Raw genomic sequence first — 26,973 nt, 5'->3', positions numbered from 1 at the left:
GAGGACAGGACCCACAAAAGCCCTTTGGGGGGACAGAGTGAGAGTATGCCAGCACACACCAGAGCGCTATATATATACAGGGACTAAGTGAGTTATGTCCCTAATAGCTGCTTTTCATATAATATATATACTGCCATATTTAATGCCCCCCCTCTCTTTTCCCTCTTACTGTACTGTAGATTGCAGGGAAGAGCCAGGGAGCTTCCTTCCAGCCGAGCTGTGAGGGAAAATGGCGCCAGTGTGCTGAGGAGATAGGCTCCGCCCCTTTTTCGCGGCCTATTCTCCCGGTTTTTATGGAATTCTGGCAGGGGTATTTTCCTCATATATAGCCCCTGGGGCTATATATTGAGGTATTTTAGCCAGCCAAGGTGTTTTTATTGCTGCCTCAGGGCGCCCCCCCCCAGCGCCCTGCACCCTCAGTGACCGGAGTGTGAAGTGTGTGAGAGGAGCAATGGCGCACAGCTGCAGTGCTGTGCGCTACCTTGGTGAAGACAGAGTCTTCATGCCGCCGATTTTCCGGACCATCTTCTTGCTTCTGGCTCTGTAAGGGGGACGGCGGCGCGGCTCCGGGACCGAACACCAAGGACTGGGCCTGCGGTCGATCCCTCTGGAGCTAATGGTGTCCAGTAGCCTAAGAAGCCCAATCCGACTGCAAGCAGGCGAGTTCGCTTCTTCTCCCCTTAGTACCTCGCTGCAGTGAGCCTGTTGCCAGCAGGTCTCACTGAAAATAAAAAACCTAAGTCTATTCTTTCTAAGAGCTCAGGAGAGCCCCTAGTGTGCATCCAACCTCGGCCGGGCACGAATTCTAACTGAGGCTTGGAGGAGGGTCATAGTGGGAGGAGCCAGTGCACACCAGGTAGTCTAAGATCTTTCTAGAGTGCCCAGCCTCCTTCGGAGCCCGCTATTCCCCATGGTCCTTACGGAGTTCCCAGCATCCACTAGGACGTCAGAGAAAAGTATTTTATATTGAATACCGGTAACCAATGGAGGGACTCACAGAGTGGATCCACAGACTATGAACGTCTAGCGAGGAAGATTAGCCTCACAGCTGCATTCAGGCTATATTTTAGTGGCGAGAGTCTCTGTTTGGTAAGACCAGTAGGAAGACTAATACCATAATCATAAGGTATGGTCGTATTTTGGATATTTTTTTAAGATACATGTAACATGATTTTGGGACAGATTGAATGTGAAAAACAAAGGACAGTTTAGAGTCAAGAAGGACAACTAGGCAGTGAGCTTGTGGGATAGGATTGATTGTCGAGTTCTCAACAGTGATAGAGATATCAGATTGGTAAACACTATTGGTCACTGGAAACATAATTAATTCTGTTTTGGAAATATTAAGTCTGAGGTGGCGAGATGTCATCCAAGACGAAACAGGCATTCAGTGACAAGGACCAATACAGATGGTGACAAATCTGGAGAGGATAGGTAGATTTTAGTATCTTCCACATACAGATGAGACGGTTATCCAAAAGGGCTGATTAGTTTGCCAAGAGATGTGGTATAGATAGAGAAAAGCAGAGGACCTAAGACTGGGCCTTGCGGTACTCCAACTGATAGAGGTAGCGAGGAGGAGGTGTATTCAGAGAAGCGGACACTGAAAGAGCAATTAGATAGGTAGGATGGCAAACAAGAAAGGGTTGTGTCATGAAGACCTAGGGACTGTAGTGTTTATATAAAACAGTGGTCAGTGTCAAAAGCAGCAGAGAGATCTAGAAGAATAAGAAGTGAGTAATGGCCTTTAAACTTAGCATTGACCAGGTCTTTCACTACTTTAGACAGTGCTGTCTCGGTGGTGTGTTGGGAATGAAAGCCTGACTAAAATAAGAATTTACTTACCGATAATTCTATTTCTCGGAGTCCGTAGTGGATGCTGGGGTTCCTGAAAGGACCATGGGGAATAGCGGCTCCGCAGGAGACAGGGCACAAAAAAGTAAAGCTTTACTAGGTCAGGTGGTGTGCACTGGCTCCTCCCCCTATGACCCTCCTCCAGACTCCAGTTAGGTACTGTGCCCGGACGAGCATACACAATAAGGGAGGCATTTTGAATCCCGGGTAAGACTCATACCAGCCACACCAATCACACCGTACAACTTGTGATCTAAACCCAGTTAACAGTATGATAACAGAAAGGGCCTCTTAAAGATGGCTCCTTAACAATAACCCGAATTAGTTAACAATAACTATGTACAAGTATTGCAGATAATCCGCACTTGGGATGGGCGCCCAGCATCCACTACGGACTCCGAGAAATAGAATTATCGGTAAGTAAATTCTTATTTTCTCTATCGTCCTAAGTGGATGCTGGGGTTCCTGAAAGGACCATGGGGATTATACCAAAGCTCCCAAACGGGCGGGAGAGTGCGGATGACTCTGCAGCACCGAATGAGAGAACTCCAGGTCCTCCTTTGCCAGGGTATCAAATTTGTAAAATTTTACAAACGTGTTCTCCCCCGACCACGTAGCTGCTCGGCAGAGTTGTAATGCCGAGACCCCTCGGGCAGCCGCCCAAGATGAGCCCACCTTCCTTGTGGAGTGGGCTTTTACAGTTTTAGGCTGTGGCAGGCCTGCCACAGAATGTGCAAGTTGAATTGTGTTACAAATCCAACGAGCAATCGACTGCTTAGAAGCAGGTGCGCCCAACTTGTTGGGTGCATACAGTATAAACAGCGAGTCAGATTTTCTGACTCCAGCCGTCCTTGAAATGTATATTTTTAAAGCTCTGACAACGTCCAACAACTTGGAGTCCTCCAAGTCGCTAGTGGCCGCAGGCACCACAATAGGTTGGTTCAGATGAAATGCTGATACCACTTTAGGGAGAAAATGCGGACGAGTCCGCAGTTCTGCCCTATCCGAATGGAAGATTAGATAAGGGCTTTTATAAGATAAAGCCGCCAATTCAGATACTCTCCTGGCAGAAGCCAGGGCCAGTAACATAGTCACTTTCCATGTGAGATATTTCAAATCCACCTTTTTCAATGGTTCAAACCAATGGGATTTGAGGAAATCTAAAACTACATTTAGATCCCACGGTGCCACCGGAGGCACCACAGGAGGCTGTATATGCAGTACTCCTTTGACAAAAGTCTGGACCTCAGGGACAGAGGCCAATTCTTTTTGGAAGAATATTGACAGGGCCGAAATTTGAACCTTAATGGATCCCAATTTGAGACCCATAGACAATCCTGATTGTAGGAAATGTAGGAAACGACCCAGTTGAAATTCCTCCGTCGGAACACTCCGATCCTCGCACCACGCAACATATTTTCGCCAAATGCGGTGATAATGTTTCACGGTGACTTCCTTCCGTGCCTTAATCAAGGTAGGAATGACTTCTTCTGGAATGCCTTTCCCTTTTAGGATCTGGCGTTCAACCGCCATGCCGTCAAACGCAGCCGCGGTAAGTCTTGAAAGAGACAGGGACCCTGCTGTAGCAGGTCCCTTCTCAGAGGTAGAGGCCACGGTTCGTCCGTGAGCATCTCTTGAAGTTCCGGGTACCAAGTTCTTCTCGGCCAATCCGGAACCACTAGTATTGTTCTTACTCTTCTTTGCCGTATGATCTTCAATACCTTTGGTATGAGCGGCAGAGGAGGAAACACATACACTGACTGGTACACCCAAGGAGTTACCAGTGCGTCCACAGCTATTGCCTGTGGATCTCTTGACCTGGCGCAATATTTGTCCAGTTTCTTGTTGAGGCGAGACGCCATCATGTCTACAATTGGTCTTTCCCAACGGTCTATTAACATGTTGAAGACCTCTGGATGTAGACCCCACTCTCCCGGATGAAGATCGTGTCTGCTGAGGAAGTCTGCTTCCCAGTTGTCCACGCCCGGGATGAACACTGCTGACAGTGCTATCACGTGATTCTCCGCCCAGCGAAGAATCTTGGCAGCTTCTGCCATTGCACTCCTGCTTCTTGTGCCGCCCTGCCTGTTTACATGGGCGACCGCCGTGATGTTGTCCGACTGAATCAACACCGGCTTCCCTTGCAGGAGAAGTTCCGCCTGGCTTAGAGCATTGTAGATTGCTCTTAGTTCCAGAATGTTTATGTGAAGAGACTTTTCCAGGCTCGTCCATACTCCCTGGAAGTTTCTTCCTTGTGTGACTGCTCCCCAGCCTCTCAGGCTGGCGTCCGTGGTCACCAGGATCCAATCCTGAATGCCGAATCTGCGGCCTTCTAATAGGTGAGCCTTCTGCAACCACCACAGAAGTGACACCCTTGTCTTTGGTGACAGGGTTATTCGCAGGTGCATCTGCAGATGCGACCCTGACCATTTGTCCAACAGATCCCTTTGGAATATTCTTGCATGGAATCTGCCGAATGGAATTGCTTCGTAAGAAGCCACCATTTTTCCCAGGACTCTTGTGCATTGATGTACTGACACCTTTCCTGGTTTTAGGAGGTTCCTGACCAGGTCGGATAACTCCTTGGCTTTTTCCTCGGGAAGGAAAACCTTTTTCTGGACCGTGTCCAGAATCATTCCTAGGAACAGCAGACGAGTTGTCGGGATTAATTGGGATTTTGGAATATTCAGAATCCACCCGTGTTGTCTTAGCACCTCTTGAGATAGTGCTAATCCTGTCTCCAGCTGTTCTCTGGACCTTGCCCTTATCAGGAGATCGTCCAAGTATGGGATAACTAATACGCCTTTTCTTCGAAGAAGAATCATCATCTCGGCCATTACCTTGGTAAAGACCCGAGGCGCCGTGGACAATCCGAACGGCAGCGTCTGAAACTGATAGTGACAGTTTTGAACAACGAACCTGAGGTACCCCTGGTGTGCGGGGTAAATCGGAACGTGGAGATACGCATCCTTGATGTCCAAGGATACCATAAAGTCCCCTTCTTCCAGGTTCGCTATCACTGCTCTGAGTGACTCCATCTTGAACTTGAACTTTTTTATGTAGATGTTCAAGGACTTTAGATTTAGAATAGGCCTTACCGAGCCATCCGGCTTCGGTACCACAAATAGAGTGGAATAATACCCCTTTCCTTGTTGTAAGAGGGGTACTTTGACTATCACCTGCTGAGAGTACAGCTTGTGAATGGCGTCCAAAACCATCTCCCTTTCGGACGAGACGGTTGGTAACGCAGACTTCAGGAAACGATGAGGAGGATCCGTCTCTAATTCCAACCTGTACCCCTGAGATATTATCTGCAGGATCCAGGGGTCTACCTGCGAGTGAGCCCACTGCGCGCTGTAATTTTTGAGACGGCCGCCCACTGTCCCCGAGTCCGCTTGAGAGGCCCCAGCGTCATGCTGAGGTTTTTGCAGGAGCCGGGGAGGGCTTCTGTTCCTGGGAAGGAGCTGCCTGTTGGTGTCTCTTCCCTCTGCCTCTGCCTCGTGGCAGGTACGACAAGCCCTTTGCTCTCTTATTTTTGTAGGAGCGAAAGGGCTGCGGTTGAAAGGTCGGTGCCTTTTTCTGTTGGGGAGTGACTTGAGGTAAAAAGGTGGATTTCCCGGCAGTAGCCGTGGCCACCAAGTCTGATAGACCGACTCCAAATAACTCCTCCCCTTTATACGGCAAAACTTCCATATGACGTTTTGAATCCGCATCACCTGTCCACTGTCGTGTCCATAAGGCTCTTCTGGCTGAAATGGACATAGCACTCACCCGAGATGCCAGTGTGCAGATATCTCTCTGTGCATCACGCATATAGATAAATGCATCCTTTATTTGTTCTAACGACAGCAAAACCTTGTCCCTATCTAGGGTATCAATATTTTCAATCAGGGATTCTGACCAAACTACTCCAGCACTGCACATCCAGGCAGTTGCTATAGCTGGTCGTAGTATAACACCTGCATGTGTGTATATACTCTTTTGAATAACTTCCATCCTCCTATCTGATGGATCCTTAAGTGCGGCCGTCTCAGGAGAGGGTAACGCCACTTGTTTAGATAAGCGTGTGAGCGCCTTGTCCACCTTAGGGGGTGTTTCCCAGCGCGCCCTAACCTCTGGCGGGAAAGGGTATAATGCCAATAATTTTTTTTGAAATTATCAACTTTCTATCAGGAGCAACCCACGCTTCATCACACACGTCATTTAACTCTTCTGATTCAGGAAAAACTGTTGGTAGTTTTTTCACACCATACATAATACCCTGTTTTACGGTATCTGTAGTATCAGCTAAATGTAACGTCTCCTTCATTGCCAAAATCATATAACGTGTGGCCCTACTGGAAAATACGTTTGAATTTCCACCGTCGTCACTAGAATCAGTGCCTGTGTCTGGGTCTGTGTCGACCGACTGAGGCAAAGGGCGTTTTACAGCCCCTGACGGTGTTTGAGGCGCCTGGACAGGCATTAATTGATTGTCCGGCCGCCTCATGTCCTCAACCGACTGTTTAAGTGAAGATAAACTATCACGTAATTCCACAAATAAAGGCATCCATTCTGGTGTCGACCCCCTGGGGGGTGACATCTGCATATTTGGCAATTGCTCCGCCTCCACACCAATATCGTCCTCATACATGTCGACACCACGTACCGACACACACAGCAAACACACAGGGAATGCTCTAATGAAGACAGGACCCACTAGCCCTTTTGGGGAGACAGAGGGAGAGTCTGCCAGCACACACCAAAAAGCGCTATATATAACAGGGATAGCCTTATAATTAAGTGCTCCCTTATAGCTGCTTTAATATATACAATATATAGCCATTTATGTGCCCCCCCTCTCTGTTTTACCCTGTTTCTGTAGTGCAGTGCAGGGGAGAGACCTGGGAGCCGTCCTGACCAGCGGAGCTGTGACAGAAAATGGCGCCGTGTGCTGAGGAGATAGGCCCCGCCCCTTTCTCGGCGGGTTCTTCTCCCGCTATTATTTTAGTCAGGCAGGGGTTAAATATCTCCATATAGCCCCTGTGGGCTATATGTGAGGTATTTTTAGCCTTTTATAAGGTTTTTATTTGCCTCTCAGAGCGCCCCCCCCCAGCGCTCTGCACCCTCAGTGACTGCCGTGTGAAGTGTGCTGAGAGGAAAATGGCGCACAGCTGCAGTGCTGTGCGCTACCTTATGAAGACTGAGGAGTCTTCAGCCGCCGGTTTCTGGACCTCTTCACGCTTCAGCATCTGCAAGGGGGTCGGCGGCGCGGCTCCGGGACCGGACTCCATGGCTGGGCCTGTGTTCGATCCCTCTGGAGCTAATGGTGTCCAGTAGCCAAGCAGCAAATCCACTCTGCACGCAGGTGAGTTTACTACTTCTCCCCTAAGTCCCTCGTTGCAGTGATCCTGTTGCCAGCAGGACTCACTGTAAAGTAAAAAAACCTAAACTAAACTTTCTCTAAGCAGCTCTTTAGGAGAGCCACCTAGATTGCACCCTTCTCGTTCGGGCACAAAATCTAACTGGAGTCTGGAGGAGGGTCATAGGGGGAGGAGCCAGTGCACACCACCTGACCTAGTAAAGCTTTACTTTTTTGTGCCCTGTCTCCTGCGGAGCCGCTATTCCCCATGGTCCTTTCAGGAACCCCAGCATCCACTTAGGACGATAGAGAAAGTGGGTTTAGAAATGGTGTGAGGCGAGTGTAGGCAAGTCTCTCAAGTAGCTTGGGAGGGGCATGGGAAAAGAGAGATGTGATAGGAAGCCGCTGGATCACGTCTTGTTCTGGTCCTATTCCTATGTAATAACCAGTGATGTGCTGTGAGGTGGAGATGGAATAGTCTGTGGGCTGCCCAGGTCAGATGGTGCTGGTTAGCTGGGTTGTAGTGGTCTGTGGCAGGGAAGTAAGCAGAGGCAAATGTGAGAGGTAATGGGCACATGAGGCCTCCAGCACAGCACCCCCCACCACCCAAAAAAAAAGAACAAAAAACAAAAGGTTACATGCACACTACAGGTCACATTTTAGGACGCCCCCATTATTCCAGTCGTTACTGAATTATTTACTGAATTGTACGCAGTTTAGTTTATGTACTCATACTGACTGAATTTAAATCATAGTACAAAATAAACTGGAAATAAAAATATATAATTGAATAATTTTGTTACACAAAATTAACACTTCCTCCTCCATGTTTGACAGCTTGTGTCACACACCGAGGAGTCATCTTTTCAACTACTCGACAGCATACAAAAATCCTACGTGATGAACACAAAAATTCACATTTTGACTCATCAGTCCATGAGACCACCTTCCAGTCTTCAGTAGCCCACTTCCAGTGCTTCTTGGCCCAGATAAGCCTCTTATTTTGACTCAGAAAAGGCTTTCTTAAGGGGCCTACACGCTAAGATTATATGTTCAACTTGGCTGGTTGGAACAAAAATCTGGTAATGAATGAGAGCAAATGACTGGACCATTTGCTCACAAACACGGGGAAAAAAATGGTTGTAAAGACAAATTGGTAAATCAGTTTGATTACTGTGCAACTAGTAAGTACTAGAAAATGGGAACCCACAGGGCTGTTTTCTACATCTGGTTATATACACCTTTCTACTATCCTATTTAGATCAGACAGTCCAGCTTTCCAAGCTCTATCCCGCAGATTGGGAGGTATGTACAGGTTCACTACAGCTTTCTATAGCAGATAACTGGGGTGCTTGTGTGTGCAGAATTAATGGGGTATTCTTACTGAAGGCATAGGGAGATGCACTTGTGACCCGTGGCGCATGACCACATGCCCCATCTTAAAAATTGACCTGGAATAGGGAGTTATATCAAGCCTTGGGGAGAGAAAGAGTGGCGCTGCTGTCATTTCAAAGGGTGTGCTATAATTTCCAAGCATGTGTAGCTGCATAGCAAGAAAAGCAATATGCCGTTAAAAAAGAAAAAGAAATGGTCACTGATGAATCGGATACCAGAGTTGCCCATACAGACTCCATCTTGTAAAGGAAAATACATTAAGATAACTTTAAGTAAATGTATTACTCACAACACAAGAAATGATTTCTGACAGTAACCAAGTAGATTGTTTTTGTTAACTTCATAGTGCTGGAATGCCTATAACCTTCACTACACCCAGAAATAATGAGAGGATAGGGAGGTGTTCACCAGATGTAGAATGATGAACCCCAACGCATAGCTCACACGCATCTTAGAAGTAGCAATAAGATAAGGGACTTTCTGTATAATGAGCTTTTGTATCCAATTGTATGAGTCATAAATGTTATTCAATGTATTGCACTGTATACATTTTCCTATAAAGGAGTATCCGAACTGAAATTAAACTCAGTGAATCTCTGACACACATGCAATTGTAAGACAATGACGTCAACCTGAAATCATTCAACTTACTTTCTCTGACGTCCTAGTGGATGCTGGGGACTCCGTCAGGACCATGGGGAATAGCGGCTCCGCAGGAGACAGGGCACAACATTTTAAAAGTTTGACCACTAGGTGGTGTGTACTGGCTCCTCCCCCTATGACCCTCCTCCAAGCCTCAGTTAGGTTTTTGTGCCCGTCCGAGCAGGGTGCAATCTAGGTGGCTCTCATAAAGAGCTGCTTAGAGTAAAAGTTTTGATAGTTTTATTATTTTCAGTGAGTCCTGCTGGCAACAGGCTCACTGCAACGAGGGACCTAGGGGAGAAGAAGTGAACTCACCTGCGTGCAGGATGGATTTGCTTCTTAGGCTACTGGACACTAGCTCCAGAGGGACGATCACAGGTACAGCCTGGATGGGTCACCGGAGCCGCGCCGCCGACCCCCTTGCAGATGCCGAAGTAAGAAGAGGTCCAGAAACCGTCGGCTGAAGGCTTTTCAGTCTTCATGAGGTAGCGCACAGCACTGCAGCTGTGCGCCATTGCGCTCAGGCACACTTCACACCGGCGGTCACTGAGGGTGCAGGGCGCTGGGGGGGGCGCCCTGGGCAGCAATGTTAATACCTTTCTGGCTAAAAAGAATACATCACATATAGTCCATGAGGCTATATGGATGTATTTCACCCCTGCCAGGTCTCAGAAAAACCGGGAGAAGAGCCCGCCGGAATAGGGGGCGGGGCCTATCTCCTCAGCACACAGCGCCATTTTCCTACACAGCTCCGCTGCTAGGAAGGCTCCCAGGCTCTCCCCTGCACTGCACTACAGAAACAGGGTAAAAAACAGAGAGGGGGGGCATTTTTTGGCGATATTATATATATTTAAGCAGCTATAAGGAAACAACACTTATATAAGGTTGTTCCTATATAATTATAGCGCTTTGGTGTGTGCTGGCAAACTCTCCCTCTGTCTCCCCAAAGGGCTAGTGGGGTCCTGTCTTCTATCAGAGCATTCCCTGTGTGTCTGCTGTGTGTCGGTACGTGTGTGTCGACATGTATGAGGACGATGTTGGTGTGGAGGCGGAGCAATTGCCGGTAATGGTGATGTCACCCCCTAGGGAGTCGACACCGGAATGGATGGCTTTGTTTATGGAATTACGTGATAATGTCAGCACGCTGCAAAAGTCGGTTGACGACATGAGACGACCGGCAAACCAGTTAGTACCTGTACAGGCGTCTCAAACACCGTCAGGGGCTGTAAAACGCCCTTTGCCTCAGTCGGTCGACACAGACCCAGACACGGACACCGAATCTAGTGTCGACGGTGAAGAAACGAACGTATTTTCCAGTAGGGCCACACGTTATATGATCACGGCAATGAAGGAGGCTTTGCATATCTCTGATACTGCAAGTACCACAAAAAGGGGTATTATGTGGGGTCTGAAAAAACTACCTGTAGTTTTTCCTGAATCAGAGGAATTGAATGACGTGTGTGATGAAGCGTGGGTTACCCCTGATAAAAAACTGCTAATTTCAAAGAATTATACCCTTTCCCGCCAGAGGTTAGGGCGCGCTGGGAAACACCCCCTAGGGTGGACAAGGCGCTCACACGTTTATCCAAACAAGTGGCGTTACCGTCTCCTGATACGGCCGCCCTCAAGGATCCAGCTGATAGGAGGCTGGAAAATACTCTAAAAAGTATATACACACATACTGGTGTTATACTGCGACCAGCAATCGCCTCAGCCTGGATGTGCAGTGCTGGGGTGGCTTGGTCGGATTCCCTGACTGAAAATATTGATACCCTGGATAGGGACAGTATTTTATTGACTATAGAACAATTAAAGGATGCATTCCTTTATATGCGAGATGCACAGAGGGATATCTGCACTCTGGCATCAAGAGTAAGTGCGATGTCCATATCTGCCAGAAGAAGTCTATGGACACGACAGTGGTCAGGCGATGCGGATTCCAAACGGCATATGGAACAGGTGGACCCCTGGATCCTGCAGGTAGTATCTCAGGGTTACAGGTTGGAATTCGAGAAGTCTCCCCCTCGCCGGTTCCTAAAATCTGCTTTGCCAACGTCTCCCTCAGACAGGGCGACGGTATTGGAAGCCATTCACAAGCTGTATTCTCAGCAGGTGATAATCAAGGTACCCCTTCTACAACAGGGAAAGGGGTATTACTCCACGCTATTTGTGGTACCGAAGCCGGACGGCTCGGTAAGACCTATTCTAAATCTGAAATCTCTGAACCTGTACATACAAAAATTCAAGTTCAAGATGGAGTCACTCAGAGCAGTGATAGCGAATCTGGAAGAAGGGGATTTTATGGTGTCCTTGGACATCAAGGATGCTTACCTTCATGTCCCAATTTGCCCTTCACACCAAGGGTACCTCAGATTCGTGGTACAAAACTGTCATTATCAGTTTCAGACGCTGCCGTTTGGATTGTCCACGGCACCAAGGAAATGGCAGAAATGATGATCCTTCTTCGAAGAGAAGGCGTATTAATTATCCCTTACTTGGACGATCTCCTGATAAGGGCAAGATCCAGAGAACAGCTGGAGGTCGGAGTAGCACTAACTCAAGTAGTGCTCCAACAGCACGGGTGGATTCTGAATTTTCCAAAATCCCAACTGATCCCGACGACACGTCTGCTGTTCCTAGGGATGATTCTGGACACTGTTCAGAAAAAGGTATTTCTTCCGGAGGAGAAAGCCAGGGAGTTATCCGAACTCGTCAGGAACCTCCTAAAACCAGGGACAGTGTCTGTGCATCAATGCACAAGAGTCCTGGGAAAAATGGTGGCTTCTTACGAAGCGATTCCATTCGGCAGATTCCATGCACAAATTTTTCAGTGGGATCTGCTAGACAAATGGTCCGGATCGCATCTGCAGATGCATCAGCGGATAAAATTGTCGACAAGGACAAGGGTCTCTCTGCTATGGTGGTTGCAGAGTGCTCATCTGTTAGAGGGCCGCAGATTCGGCATACAGAACTGGGTCCTAGTGACCACGGATGCCAGCCTGAGAGGCTGGGGAGCGGTCACACAAGGAAGAAACTTCCAGGGCGTGTGGTCAAGCCTGGAAACGTCTCTTCACATAAATATACTGAAACTAAGAGCAATCTACAATGCTCTAAGCCTGGCAAAACCTCTGCTTCAGGGTCAGCCGGTGTTGATCCAGTCGGACAACATCACGGCAGTCGCCCACGTAAACAGACAGGGCGGCACAAGAAGCAGGAGGGCAATGGCAGAAGCTGCAAGGATTCTTCGCTGGGCGGAAAATCATGTGATAGCACTGTCAGCAGTGTTCATCCCGGGAGTGGACAACTGGGAAGCAGACTTCCTCAGCAGACACGATCTTCACCCGGGAGAGTGGGGACTTCATCCAGAAGTCTTCCACATGATTGTAGTCCATTGAGAAAGACCAATGGTGGACATCATGGCGTCCCGCCTCAACAAAAAAACTGGACAGGTATTGCGCCAGGTCAAGAGACCCTCAGGCAATAGCTGTGGACGCTCTGGTAACACCATGGGTGTACCAGTCAGTGTATGTGTTCCCTCCTCTGCCTCTCATACCCAAGGTACTGAGAATTATACGGCAAAGGGGAGTAAGAACGATACTAGTGGCTCCGGACTGGCCAAGAAGGACTTGGTACCCGGAACTTCAGGAGATGCTCACGGAAGATCCGTGGCCTCCACCTCTAAGAAGGGATCTGCTTCAGCAGGGACCGTGTCTATTCCAAGACTTACCGCGGCTGCGTTTGACGGCATGGCGGTTGAACGCCGGATCCTAAGGGAAAAAGGCATTCCGGAAGAGGTCATCCCTACCCTGGTCAAAGCCAGGAAGGAGGTGACTGCACAACATTATCACCGCATTTGGAGAAAATATGTTGCATGGTGTGAGGCCAGGAAGGCCCCCGACAGAGGAATTTCAACTGGGTCGATTCCTACATTTCCTGCAAACAGGATTATCTATGGGCCTCAAATTAGGGTCCATTAAGGTTCAAATTTCGGCCCTGTCGATTTTCTTCCAGAAAGAATTGGCTTCAGTTCCTGAAGTCCAGACTTTTGTAAAAGGAGTACTACATATACAGCCCCCGGTTGTGCCCCCAGTGGCACCGTGGGATCTCAATGTAGTTTTGGATTTTCTCAAATCCCATTGGTTTGAGCCACTCAAATCGGTAGATTTGAAATATCTTACATGGAAAGTAACCATGCTACTGGCCCTGGCTTCAGCCAGGAGAGTGTCGGAATTGGCGGCTTTATCGTATAAAAGCCCATATCTGATTTTCCATTCGGACAGGGCAGAATTGAGGACGCGTCCTCATTTTCTGCCTAAGGTGGTATCAGCGTTTCACCTGAACCAGCCTATTGTGGTGCCTGCGGCTACTAGCGATTTGGAGGATTCCAAGTTGCTGGACGTTGTCAGAGCATTGAAAATATATATTTCAAGGACGGCTGGAGTCAGAAAATCTGACTCGCTGTTTATACTGTATGCACCCAACAAGCTGGGTGCTCCTGCTTCTAAGCAGACGATTGCTCGTTGGATTTGTAGCACAATTCAACTTGCACATTCTGTGGCAGGCCTGCCACAGCCTAAATCTGTCAATGCCCACTCCACAAGGAAGGTGGGCTCATCTTGGGCGGCTGCCCGAGGGGTCTCGGCATTACAACTCTGCCGAGCAGCTACGTGGTCAGGGGAGAACACGTTTGTAAAATTCTACAAATTTGATACCCTGGCTAAGGAGGACCTGGAGTTCTCTCATTCGGTGCTGCAGAGTCATCCGCACTCTCCCGCCCGTTTGGGAGCTTTGGTATAATCCCCATGGTCCTGACGGAGTCCCCAGCATCCACTAGGACGTCAGAGAAAATAAGAATTTACTCACCGGTAATTCTATTTCTCGTAGTCCGTAGTGGATGCTGGGCGCCCATCCCAAGTGCGGATTGTCTGCAATACTTGTACATAGTTATTGTTACAAAAAAATCGGGTTGTTTATTGTTGTGAGCCATCTTTTCAGAGGCTCCTACGTTATCATACTGTTAACTGGGTTCAGATCACAAGTTGTACGGTGTGATTGGTGTGGCTGGTATGAGTCTTACCCGGGATTCAAAATCCTTCCTTATTGTGTACGCTCGTCCGGGCACAGTATCCTAACTGAGGCTTGGAGGAGGGTCATAGGGGGAGGAGCCGCCCAAGATGCAGCCGCCCAAGATGAGCCCACTTTCCTTGTGGAATGGGCTTTAACAGATTTTGTCTGTGGCAGTCCTGCCACAGAATGTGCAAGCTGAATTGTACTACAAATCCAACGAGCAATCGTCTGCTTAGAAGCAGGAGCACCCAGCTTGTTGGGTGCATACAGGATAAACAGCGAGTCAGATTTTCTGACTCCAGCCGTCCTGGAAACATATTTTCAGGGCCCTGACTACGTCCAACAACTTGGAGTCCTCCAAGTCCCTAGTAGCCGCAGGCACCACAATAGGTTGGTTCATGTGAAACGCTGAAACCACCTTAGGGAGAAATTAAGGACGAGTCCTCAATTCTGCCCTGTCTGAATGAAAAATTAGGTAAGGGCTTTTATATGACAAAACCGCCAATTCTGAGACACGCCTGGCTGACGCCAGAGCTAACAGCATGACCACCTTCCATGTGAGATATTTTAATTCCACAGTGGTGAGTGGTTCAAACCAATGTGATTTTAGGAACCCTAAAACTACATTGAGATCCCAAGGTGCCACTGGTGGCACAAAAGGAGGCTGTATATGCAGTACCCCCTTGACAAACGTCTGAACTTCAGGCACTGAAGCCAGTTCTTTCTGGAAGAAGATCGACAGGGTCGAAATTTGAACCTTAATGGATCCTAATTTTAGGCCCATAGACAGTCCTGCTTGCAGGAAATGCAGGAAACGACCCAGTTGAAATTCCTCTGTGGGGGCCTTCTTGGCCTCACACCACGCAACATATTTTCGCCAAATGCGGTGATAATGTTTCGCGGTTACATCCTTCCTGGCTTTGATCAGGGTAGGGATGACTTCATCTGGAATGCCTTTTTCCATCAGGATCCGGCGTTCAACAGCCATGCCGTCAAACGTAGCCGCGGTAAGTCTTGGAACAGACAAGGTCCCTGCTGGAGCAGGTCCTTTCTTAGAGGTAGAGGCCACGGGTCCTCCGTGAGCATCTCTTGCAGTTCCGGGTACCAAGTTCTTCTTGGCCAATCCGGAGCCACGAGTATAGTTCTAACTCCTCTCCTTCTTATGATTCTCAGTACTTTGGTTATGAGAGGCAGAGGAGGGAACACATACACCGACTGGTACACCCACGGTGTTACCAGAGCGTCCACCGCTATTGCCTGAGGGTCCCTTGACCTGGCGCAATATCTGTCCAGTTTTTTGTTGAGACGGGACGCCATCATGTCCACCTTTGGTTTTTCCCAACGGTTTACAATCACTTGAAAGACTTCTGGGTGAAGTCCCCACTCCCCCGGGTGGAGGTCGTGTCTGCTGAGGAAGTCTGCTTCCCAGTTGTCCACTCCCGGAATGAACACTGCTGACAGTGCCACCACATGATTTTCCGCCCAGCGAAGAATCCTTGCAGCTTCTGCCATTGCCCTCCTGCTTCTTGTGCCGCCCTGTCTGTTGACGTGGGCGACTGCCGTGATGTTGTCCGATTGGATCAATACCGACTGACCCTGAAGCAGAGGCCTTGCTTGACTTAGGGCATTGTAAATGGCCCTTAGTTCCAGGATATTTATGTGAAGAGACGTTTCCATGCTTGACCACAAGCCCTGGAAATTTCTTCCCTGTGTGACTGCTCCCCAGCCTCTCAGGCTGGCATCGGTGGTCACCAGCATCCAATCCTGAATGCCGAATCTGCGGCCCTCTAGAAGATGAGCACTCTGTAACCACCACAGGAGAGACACCCTTGTCCTTGGAGACAGGGTTATCCGCTGATGCATCTGAAGATGCGATCCGGACCATTTGTCCAGCAGATCCCACTGAAAAGTTCTTGCATGGAATCTTCCGAATGGAATCGCTTCGTAAGAAGCCACCATTTTTCCCAGGACTCTCGTGCATTGATGCACTGACACTTGGCCTGGTTTTAGGAGTTTCCTGACTAGCTCGGATAACTCCCTGGCCTTCTCCTCCGGGAGAAACACCATTTTCTGGACTGTGTCTAGAATCATCCCCAGGAACAGTAGACGTGTTGTTGGAATCAGCTGTGATTTTGGGATATTTAGGATCCACCCGTGCTGACGTAGCACTACCTGAGATAGTGCTACTCCGACCTCTAACTGTTCCCTGGACCTTGCCCTTATCAGGAGATCGTCCAAGTAAGGGATAATTAAAACGCCTTTTCTTCGAAGAAGAATCATCATTTCGGCCATTACCTTGGTAAAGACCCGTGGTGCCGTGGACAATCCAAACGGCAGCGTCTGAAACTGATAATGACAGTTTTGTACCACAAACCTGAGGTACCCTTGGTGAGAAGGGTAGATTGGGACATGGAGATAAGCATCTTTGATCTCTAGAGATACCATATAGTCCCCTTCTTCCAGGTTCGCTATCACTGCTCTGAGTGACTCCATCTTGAATTTGAACCTTTTTATGTAAGTGTTCAAGGATTTTAGATTTAAAATTGGACTCACCGAGCCGTCCGGCTTCGGTACCACAAACAGCGTGGAATAATACCCCTTTCCCTGTTGTAGGAGGGGTACCTTGATTATCACCTGCTGGGAATACAGCTTGTGAATAGCTTCCACTACTGCCTCCCTGTCGGAGGGAGACGTTGGTAGAGCAGACTTCAGGAACCGGCGAGGGGGAGACGTCTCGAATTCCAATTTGTACCCCTGTGATACTACCTGCAGGATCCAGGGGTCCACTTGCGAGTGAGCCCACTGCGCGCTGAAATTCTTGAGACGGCCCCCCACCGTGCCTGAGTCCGCTTGTAGAGCCCCAGCGTCATGCTGAAGACTTGGCAGAAGCGGGGGAGGGCTTCTGCTCCTGGGAAGAGGCTGCCTGGTGCAGTCTTTTTCCCCTTCCTCTGCCCCGGGGCAGAAATGAGTGGCCTTTTGCCCGCTTGCCCTTATGGGGACGAAAGGACTGAGTTTGAAAAGACGGTGTCTTTTTCTGCTGAGAGGTGACCTGGGGTAAAAAGGTGGATTTTCCAGCCGTTGCCGTGGCCACCAGGTCCGATAGACCGACCCCAAATAACTCCTCCCCTTTATACGGCAATACTTCCATATGTCGTTTGGAATCCGCATCACCTGACCACTGTCGCGTCCATAACGCTCTTCTGGCAGAAATGGACATCGCACTCACTCTAGATGCCAGGGTGCAAATATCCCTCTGTGCATCTCGCATATATAGTAATGCATTCTTTAAATGCTCTATAGTTAATAATATACTGTCCCTATCCAGGGTATCAATATTTTCAGTCAGGGAATCCGACCAAGCCACTCCAGCGCTGCACATCCAGGCTGAGGCGATTGCTGGTCGCAGTATAACACCAGTGTGTGTGTATATACCTTTTAGGATATTTTCCAGCCTATCAGCTGGTTCCTTGAGGGCGGCCGTATCGGGAGACGGTAACGCCACTTGTTTTGATAAGCGTGTGAGCGCCTTATCTACCCTAGGAGGTGTTTCCCAACGTGCCCTAACCTCTGGCGGGAAAGGGTATAGTGCCAATAATTTATTAGAAATCAGCAGTTTTTTTATCGGGGGAAACCCACGCTTTATCACACACCTCATTTAATTCATCTGATTCAGGAAAAACTACTGGTAGTTTTTTCACACCCCACATAATACCCTTTTTTGTGGTACTTGTAGTGTCAGAAATATTCAATGCCTCCTTCATTGCCGTGATCATGTAACGTGTGGCCCTACTGGACATTACGTTTGTCTCCTCACCGTCGACACTGGATTCAGTATCCGTGTCTGGGTCTGTGTCGACCATCTGAGGTAACGGGCGTTTTAGCGCCCCTGACGGTGTCTGAGACGCCTGAACAGGCACTAATTGATTTGCCGGCTGTCTCATGTCGTCAACAGTTTTTTGCAAAGTGCTGACATTGTCACGTAATTCTTTAAATACGACCATCCAGTCAGGTGTCGACTCCCTAGGGGGTGACATCACTAACACAGGCAATTGCTCTGCTTCCACATCATTTTCCTCCTCATACATGTCGACACAATCGTACCGACACCCAGCACACACACAGGGAATGCTCTGAAAGAGGACAGGACTCCACGAGCCCTTTGGGGAGACAGAGGGAGAGTTTGCCAGCACACACCAGAGCGCTATATATATACAGGGATAACCTTATATAAGTGTTTCTCCCTTTATAGCTGCTGTTTTATATTAGCTGCCAATAGTGCCCCCCCTCTCTTGTTTTACCCTGATTCTTGTAGCAGGACTGCAGGGGAGAGTCAGGGAGCCGTCCTTCCAGCGGAGCTGTGAAAGAAAATGGCGCTTGTGTGCTGAGGAGAAAGGCTCCGCCCCCTTCACGGCGGCCTTTTCTCCCGCTTTTTTCAGGAAAACTGGCAGGGGTTAAATGCATCCATATAGCCCAGGAGCTATATGTGATGCATTTCTTTAGCCATATAAGGTTTTTATAGTGTTTTATTGCGTCTCAGGGCGCTCCCCCCCAGCGCCCTGCACCCTCAGTGACCGGTGTGTGAAGTGTGCTGAGAGCAATGGCGCACAGCTGCAGTGCTGTGCGCTACCTTATCTGAAGACAGGAACGTCTTCTGCCGCCGATTTCTCCGGACCTCTTCGCTCTTCTGGCTCTGTAAGGGGGCCGGCGGCGCGGCTCCGGGACCCATCCAGGCTGAACCTGTGATCGTCCCTCTGGAGCTAATGTCCAGTAGCCAAGAAGCCCAATCCACTCTGCACGCAGGTGAGTTCGCTTCTTCTCCCCTTAGTCCCACGATGCAGTGAGCCTGTTGCCAGCAGGACTCACTGAAAATAAAAAACCTATTTAAACTTTTACTTCTAAGCAGCTCAGGAGAGCCACCTAGCATGCACCCTTCTCGTTCGGGCACAAAAATCTAACTGAGGCTTGGAGGAGGGTCATAGGGGGAGGAGCCAGTGCACACCAGCTAGTCTAAAGCTTTTACTTTTGTGCCCAGTCTCCTGCGGAGCCGCTATTCCCCATGGTCCTTACGCAAGTCCCAGCATCCACTAGGACGTCAGAGAAATTAAAACTATCTCAAAGTTTTAAATATTTTAGAGTCTTCACATATTTTAAGAAAGCTTACTACAGATCATTACCATTTGGTGCTGCTGCTATGGACTGATGGTGCAACTATATGGGTTGGAACTGGCAGAAGGCTTCATTTGTTTTTAGTATTTCCATTTCAGTGGACCAGTGATCAAGCTATAATTTCTCCCATTTGTGGTACAAGAGAGAAACAAAAACTGAGCATCTTTGCTATGCTGTTATTTCAGACTGTCTGGAACACAACACAGTGGCAGTATACTGCTTCCTGAGGAAACTCAAACTTCTTCTCGCAAAATTCATTGGAACAGATGGTGACAATATCCCCAAGATGCTGACAGAGGGTACAAATATGCCCTCATATGTCTTTGCTGCAGTCACACCAATCAGCACCTCTTGGCACGCCAGGTCGCGTGAGAATCTTCTAGCATCGGACGTCTTTTCACAAAAATGCGCCTTAGTCGCAACGCAATGCAATTAGGATTGATATCACAACTGTATATTTGTGTACGAACGAGTCTCTTAATCTGTATACAAAGTGCTACAATGTATACAGACTCAGTCACACACAAAATACAAGTGTCATATTAAACTAATCAGCAGTTTCCTTGTGCGTGCTAGCCACATTGCTTTGTGACTAAAGCCCCATGTACACTAGACAAGATTTTGAAAGATCTCGCTCAGAATGGCCGATCTGAGCAAGATCTTTGACAATCTCGTCCAGTGTGTACACTAAATGTCGTTAACAATGCGCGCTCCTGCGCATTAACGCCCCCCTCCCTCGTCCGAACAAGGGAGGTCCTCGTTAACGACAGCCATGCCGCTTCACGAATAGTCCCCTATATTTTAATGTGAGTAGCCAGACATTATGGTGATGTCAGGTGCTGTGTTCTCCCAATGGGGCCTTTTCCTATGGAGAGCAATGAGGTGAGGTGGCATATCCCCTAAGTGATTACAGCACCCACTAAGTGTGCAAAAATAGACTTCAGGGTCAAAATATAACCACTAGACAATTGGGAACAGTTTCCCATACACACTCTACAGTTAAGAGTATACAGCAGTCACGCTGCAGCACAACAGTAGCTCAGGAGAGGTTTAGCGCATTGTACAGTCTGCTAGAGCACATACAGCAAATAGATGCAGAATTTTAATATATATCCCAACGGATTGCTCCAAGTGGAAGCAAATGAATTAAATATGGCAGAAACGGTCAATAAACCTGTTCTGAACGAAGCATCTTTACAACTTAAGCTGGGCAGCTACGCTACAATTATCTGGCCGATCTTCCAGATATCCGTGAATCGGCTAGATAACTGCAGCATGTATGTGGTCGGCCGACTCAGATATATCGATCTGTCAGACATGCTGGATTGTCCAGCATGTCCCTCCGATGCAATATTTTCAAGTGTCACGATGGCCGCATCAGGCAGCATATGCCCTACTGTGACCAAGGGACATTTCCCCTGTTCCTGCACATGGGCAGAGAGCCGTTATCACATGACATACTCAGATATTTTACAGTGTATGTCCCGGATATCGGCAGGGTCAGGCACGACAGACATTTTATCTGACCGTGTATGCCCATCAATATCATAATCCTTTATAATGCAGCATCAAGAGACTGTGCTTAAGGTATCAGTTGGTGCACTATACCCTGCACTGGCAAAGTACAGGATTAACATGTGAAAACATTGCACTAGGGCGATGCTTTTGCATGTTTAGGGTTGCCCTCTGTCTACGCAGCCTAGCTGCTAAGGCAGATGGCAACCCGCCATCTTTTGGGTCGCAGCGCCTACGTGTGAAGTTACGCAGCCGCCGCGGCCCTCCACAAAAATGGTCCAGACGCGCGTACGTTATCCAGACCACGCCCCAATGCCACTGCGACGCCCTTAAAATGCCGACACCCCCTCCGACCCTGCGTACGCCTCTGTCTGTCAATCAGGCAGAGGCGTTCACACATGTGGGATGCCATCGCACCTCCCCGCATGCGCACACTGCACTGGGCATCAGCAGCGGTCCATGCTGAATTAGGCCCTAAGGCAACCTGTGACTACTGTTGTGATGGACATGACAATTACTCATTAGATCAGGGCTTGATAAATGCGTCTAAAATCTAGAGCAAGGATGAAAGTGTAGGAGCTAGACCACCGCCCACCCCCCAAAAAATAAACTGAAAACCCCCTCCACCCATGCCACATTACTGATCAGCTTCCCCTCGGGCAAACCAAACCCCACGGCAACCCAACTAAGAGGGTACCCCCAGGAAATCAGCCCTCTGTGGCTACACTGCTGTGCAGCTACCCCCTGGGCAAACAATCCTTCCCTAGACGAGGCCACATTAATGAGCAGCTAACCCCCCCCCCCCCCCAAGCAAACCCCCCCGTCACAGCCACTTCCCAGGCAAACAATCACCCCCACCCCATCCTGTGGCCACATCACTTCCCCATCCCAGGCATGGCAGTCAGCGCAGGACGGGGCGGACAGACACCGCAGGACGGGATGCACTCATGTGCATGAAATCGCCACCGCAATACAGGCATGCCACAATTCTCCGCTGGAGCTGAAGAGGATCCATTTCATCCCTCCCTGCATAAACTGGTAGCCAGGCAGCAAAATCTAGGGGCCATGAAGAACTGGACCCTGGGATTTGTAGAGCCCTGCATTAGATTAATAGCCAATTTATTCTAATTCCACCCTGCTGTGTTATGACCTATAGGATATGTAGCTCCACACTAGGTGTAAAGGCATCTTATACCCCTTTCACATCGCACAAATAACCCGGTATCGACACGGCATATTGCCGTGTCAAAACGGGTCAGTGTGCGATGTGAAAGCACCTTTGCCGAATTAGCGGGTCGCCTGACCCGGTAATTCAACCCGGTTAAAAAGAAGGGTTATTACCGGGTTGAATACCGGGTCAGGTGCAGTGTGAATGGGAGCCGTTTCGATGCGACGCGGCTCCCATTCACAGCATAGGGAGAGGCGGCACAGGAGATGAGCTCATCTCCCAGCGCCGCCTCCACCCCCGCTGCTGCTGCGTCCCCCACTGCTATGGCAACCGACCCGGTATATTGCCGGGTCGGAAAGCCAGCAGAGGAGAGCAAATGCCGGATCCCACCCGGTAAGGACACGTTTCTCTTACCGGGTAGGATCCGGCATTTGCGATCTGAAAGCAGCATTAGTGTGCTAGCCACTATACAAGAAGCTACAAAATGCAGCTTTACATAAACAATTGACTTAGGGGGGAATTGAAGCAAAAAAGGAAGAAATGAGTACTGGCGCCGGCTGAAGTACAGAATATGATGAACGACTCAATAAATAAAATAAAATATAAAAAGGTGCATTTAATATACATTCATCATAGAGAGGTTATCCACCCCTCAGGAGTAAAACATAAGTAATAGCAGAACAATAAAAAGTACAATTAGTAGGATCCCACAGGGCTAACCCTTTCAAGTATAATGTCCACAGTTCCTGGCTAGGACGCTTTTCCACATTTGCCCACAAGTTCAATTAGGTGTAAGGTAATTTACCAGACTGGATTCCAGATAGGTCCCCTAGGTCTCTCTTGCAGTTAGGAACCAAATGGCAGATGGGGATGAGTCCAGATCATATGAAGAACTTGTGTCGGAATTTCATCCAGTGGAAGCTGATAAGTCCAAAGTTTACCAGGAGGTGGATGAGGGTGCTGATACTTGTGGTCCTACAAACTTAAGGGGGGAATTGAATTAGCCACGGTAAATTACCGCAGGCTAATTGATCGCCCTGGATCCAGTTATCCCCAAATGCAGCCCGCTGGCAGCTATTATCCAGCAACATTAACACAAAGGTCCGTGAACTTATTACAGATTCTGTTAATGAACGAAAACAGAAAATTTAACAAGAGCAAAATACAACCTGTAAATGAATAGCCCAAACCTTAAAAGTGTGAAAAAGCTTCCGGCTACCCCTGTTTTTCAAACCCATTACATTTTCCCTTTAATGTGTATTCTAGTTTATTTGCTTGAAGTCTTTGGGCAGCAAGTAGGGAGCTACCGAGAAGGATTTAAGGTGCATACACACTGGGCGTTTTTGCCCAGCGTGTATGCACAGCGATGATCGCTAACATCGCTGGGCTTAAAATCACTCAGTGCATACACACAGATCGCTTCCCCCCCCCCGCCCAGCGATGTCAGCAGTGGTGAACGGGTTTCCATAGCAGGACACAACGGAAAGCCGTTCATCTGCTGGTAATACCTGCAGATGAACAGCGGCTGCCGGCGATGAAGCAGGGGCGCGCATCGCGCTCATCGCCGGGGCATGCACACTGGGCAGTTTTGAGCTGAAAGCAGCTCAAAATCGCCCAGTGTGTATGGGCCTTTAGCCTAGGTACACACTATACAATTATCTGGCAGATAATCTGCCAGATTTAGCTGGTTGCAATAAAAATTTGGTAATGGATGAGAGCAAATGGCAATCGACGATTTGCTCCCAAAAACTGCAAAATGGACAAAAACAGTCATTCATCCAATGCATGCATGTATAAGCATACGAGCACCAATGATGAACGAGCACGTGGCTGCGCATCGTTCATCGCTGGTGCATGCACACTGAAAGATATGAACGATATCTTGTTCATTAATGAACGTGATCGTTCCTATCTTTCAGTGATATGGCCTAATGTGTAGGGCCCTTAAGACTGACTCTACGAAGCAGGGGTGAGCTTTGGATAAAGGCTCAAAGAAGATTGTAGTCAGTAGCGGATCTTCACACGGGCAAGCAGGACTTTTGCCCGGGGCGCCACCTTCCGGAGGGCGCGTCACCACGGCAAGATCCGCAGCTGCTGTATCCCCCGCTGCCCGCTCTGTCCCGCTGTGAAGGGAACTAGACGCGTAGCGTCTAGTTTCCCTTCATGGAGAGGACCTTTGCTGTGCGGTGCACGATGACGTCATCGCGCACCGCACAACATTTCAGCAGCGCTACTACTGTACAGGGGGCGTAACTGACCACACCCCCTGTATGAAGCCACATCCCTATTGCCGCCCGGGGCGCAAAAAGCCCCTGAACCGGCCCTGATTGTCATCTATGGGTAGACTGACTGGGTACAGATGGCAGCTGTGGAGTAGGGCTCACTCTAAGGCCGTGCTGACTGACAGCAGGTGAGGAGCTCTAGAGGGAACATCACAGGCGCAATCTATGAGCAGGCTAACCGGCAGTATGTGGGGGCGTTATGGACAGGGACACAGACAAGCTGACCGACAGGAGGTGGGAACTAGGATCACAGGAGCATGCAGTCTACTGGGGGTATGTGGGCCACTAGAGGCATCTGCGTGCACTCACCCAGCGGCTGGTCTCATGGGACACGTGACGTAACGGGTAGGTACCGTCCCGGCGGCCGGTGCTGCTGTTCTCGGGGAGAGCGGAGAGGTTGAGGCGCACCGCCCCGGCTATCGCAGCTGTCACAGGCACAAGTCTAGGCAGTCTCTGGAAGGAAGGAAGTGTCTAGTTCCCCTGGACGGCAGCAACGGAAGGTGCTGATTCTTCCGCTTCCTGTCACGGGAGAGGAGGCTGGGAAGGGGGTTCCAGTGCTGTCTGCTTCCTCGCTCCGACCTACGGGCAGCGCTGTCTTCAGTCGCAAATGGGCGTGAGCTGCGGGATGAGAGCAACGGCCAATCAGGGGAGGGATCTCTGAAAGCTCACGGTGACTGGAGCGGGCAGACGGTCGCGTGATACGGCTCGTCCCCACACCATTCCCCAATAGACGGCAATATGAGGCGGCCCTAACAAATATGATGCCCTGGGCAAGATTTTTGCTGGTGCTCCTTAGCACCCACCGCTAGTTCTGCCTCTGACCGTGCACGGCGTGCACCCCTTTCTCAGGACCATCACCACTCACCCATTGCAGTCCTCATTTTGGTGTTCCTATCCCCTTTATTTTAAATAAGAGCAGTATTCGGCACACAGCTCAAAAAGGGCGTGTTCTTGCTGGGAAGGGGCATGGCCACACAATAGTACCCCTAATTCAAATTACGCCACACACTATTGCAAGATTTTATGTTAAGTTGCAATAGTGTCCCTTCTTCACGTTACATCACACAGTAGTACCACTTTACCTTATGAATGTTACTCCTCACAGTTGTACTCCTTATTCACATTAAATCACACTGAATTGATACGTATTCACATTACACCACACCATGTTGCTCTTTATTCACATTAGACCGCACTGTAGTGCCCTTTCTATATGTTATGCCCACACAGTAAACCACCTTATACACATAATGCCACACATTAGTAATGCCTTTATACACATAATACCACACAGTAATGCCCCTTACATATATGACACATATTATTAATGTCCTTATAAACATAATGCGCCTTACATTTTAAGCCGCAAATTATTAATGCCCTTATACACATAGGGGTATATGCAATTGCGGAATTCGACCGTTTTTAAATTCGACACAAATCGACAGTCGAATTCCGGCCGGGGGGTGCCGGAATTCGACATATTCAATACAAAACGGATTCGACAGTCCCGCTGTCGAAAACCGGAGGAATTGACGGATAAGTGCGTCCTGGATTCGACTTTTCCGACGGCGCAGAAATGGTTAAAAAACAAGGGGAAAAAATGCGTGGGGTCCCCCCTCCTAAACATAACCAGCCTCGGGCTCTTTGAGCCGGTCCTGGTTGCAAAAATATGGGGGGGAAACTGACAGAGGATCCCCCGTATTTTTACAACCAGCACCGGGCTCTGCGCCTGGTCCTGGTGCAAAAAATACGGGGGACAAAAAGCGTAGGGGTCCCCCGTATTTTTTGTACCAGCACCGGGCTTCACTAGCTGGACAGATAATGCCACAGCCGGGGGACACTTATACCGCTCCCTGCGGCCGTGGCATTAAATACCCAACTAGTCACCCCTGGCCGGGGTACCCTGGATGAGTGGGGACCCCTTAAATCAAGGGGTCTCCCCCCCCCCCCAGCCACCCAAGGGCCAGGGGTGAAGCCCGAGGCTGTCCCCCCCCATCCAAGGGCTGCGGATGGGGGGCTGATAGCCTTGTTGAAAATGAATATATTGTTTTTTTGCAGAAGAACTATAAGTCCCAGCAAGCCTCCCACCGCAAGCTGGTACTTGGAGAACCACAAGTACCAGCATGCGGGGGGGGGGGGGTACCTGTAGTTCTTCTGCAAAAAAAATACCCAAATAAAAACAGGACAGGCACACCTTGAAAGTGCAACTTTATTACATAAATGCCGACACATACATACTTACCTATGTTGACACGCCGACTCTGTCCACGTCTCCAATGTTGACGACAATCCGGGGTACCTGAAAATTAAATTATACTCACCTAAATCCAGTGTCAACCTCATGTAGTGACAACCACATGCTAAAAAAAACATTGATCACATCCCACCTCTCAAACGGTGCAGTGATCAAGGCAGTTTTTAGAGGCAAAGTGGATATATCAACTCGATGCTTTGACACGCGTGGTTTAATGAAATACGAGGCTTAGTGTTTGTTGTGTATAGACTTGCTGTTTACACTTTTTTTCCCTTTAGATGTTACT

General features: G+C 48.9%; 1 protein-coding gene across 3 annotated transcripts in view; it reads right to left on the bottom strand.

Moving 5' to 3' along the window:
- Window positions 1-25,066, bottom strand: part of LOC134966239 (leukocyte receptor cluster member 8 homolog) — a 188,795-nt gene extending 163,729 nt beyond the window's left edge. The window contains exons 1-2 of one of the 3 annotated variants that reach the window (XM_063942817.1): window positions 24,740-25,065; window positions 22,954-23,130 (exon numbers count right to left, since the gene is read on the bottom strand). The gene's annotated coding sequence lies outside the window, so the exon portion shown is untranslated. Of the gene's footprint in view, window positions 1-22,953; window positions 23,131-24,739 lie in introns of all 3 variants that reach the window. The other 2 variants (XM_063942818.1, XM_063942816.1) reach the window with 2 other exon arrangements.
- Between the last annotated feature and the right edge of the window lie 1,907 nt (window positions 25,067-26,973).

Source organism: Pseudophryne corroboree, chromosome 10 (assembly GCF_028390025.1).
Source record: "Pseudophryne corroboree isolate aPseCor3 chromosome 10, aPseCor3.hap2, whole genome shotgun sequence".
Classification (NCBI taxonomy): domain Eukaryota; kingdom Metazoa; phylum Chordata; class Amphibia; order Anura; family Myobatrachidae; genus Pseudophryne; species Pseudophryne corroboree.
Note: the sequence above shows the minus strand (reverse complement) of the source record. Positions and strands in the feature narration are given on the sequence as shown.